A 1,182-nucleotide genomic window follows, 5' to 3' on the forward strand; every position below is an offset into this window, starting at 1 on the left:
CGCTAGGAACACAAAGGCGGACGAAACTGGCTGAGCTTCCGCGGCGATTTGGTTGAGATACCGATTTAGACGGGAGATACCAGAGAAAGTGGTAGCGATTGAGGACTGGTTGGGCATGCCAGTAATTTTCAAATACTGATTGGGATGGGGGCTTGCCGTTAGGGAAATTTGCAAGGAAGAAGAGCCATACCGGAGTTATGTCATCCATTCCATGAAGAGTTTTGACCGGCATCGGGCGGCCCTCCACTTTCGTCAAAAGATGCTCGGGTACTGGCGGCTGCGGTCGGGACTGAGAAACTGGTGGGGTCGGGCGTGTTTTAGGGCTCGGGTACTGGCGGCTGCGGTCGGGACTGAGAAACTGGTGGGGTCGGGCGTGTTTTAGGGCTCGGGTTTTCAGGTTTGTCCACTTTTGAGCGGTAGCTGGGAGGCTCACTGCTGCTATTGGGCGCCTGTGACCGCGGTCTTTTTTCTGGCGGAGCAGGCGGGCTTGTGGAGCCAAATCGGAAAGTGTCGGGTGGTTTTTCATCTATAGTTGCACGGGTTTGGGATTTAAGGTCCCGGAGTTCGGATTCGAGATTGTTTACTCTTGCACAGAGGTTAGAGAGCATTTGGTGCATGGTTGATTTCTATTGGTCATCAGTCAAAGGTTCCTTGGAGATGGGCCCATCATTGTTCGGGGTTGGTAGAGCCGGTCCCAAAATTTGGTTGAGATTGGCCTGTAGAGTATTGACCTGGGCAGAAAGGTCTGTGATAGATTTTGTAAGTTCAATTTCCATTGGTCATTGGGCAAGGAGTCCTTGGGGACGAACGCCTCAGTTGGGGATTCGGCCTGGCCCGACATTTTTCGCGGCTGTGGGACTGTGGGTACCCAGGCTTCCTACTAGATTTTTTTTTGTTGTTGTTTGAAAATCCAAATTCCAAGTCTGGTATTTATGTGACTTTTTTGGTGGGGTCTGTGGGTTTTTTGAAAATGGTATTCAGTTCTACACTGGTGACCTGCTGGTCACCGAGATTTACGTTTCGGAGACGCAAATTTGAATCAAAGGTCCGTCGTTGAAAATAAATATGGGAAAGTCGTGAAAAATAAATATGGGGATGTGAAAAATAATTATGGCGAAGTGAAAAATAAATATGGGGATGTAATAAGCCGGGCCTCCACATTAGACTCTATGTATAAACGTG

This window comes from Sphaeroforma arctica, assembly GCF_001186125.1.
Source record: "Sphaeroforma arctica JP610 unplaced genomic scaffold supercont1.628, whole genome shotgun sequence".
NCBI classification, from domain to species: Eukaryota; class Ichthyosporea; order Ichthyophonida; genus Sphaeroforma; species Sphaeroforma arctica.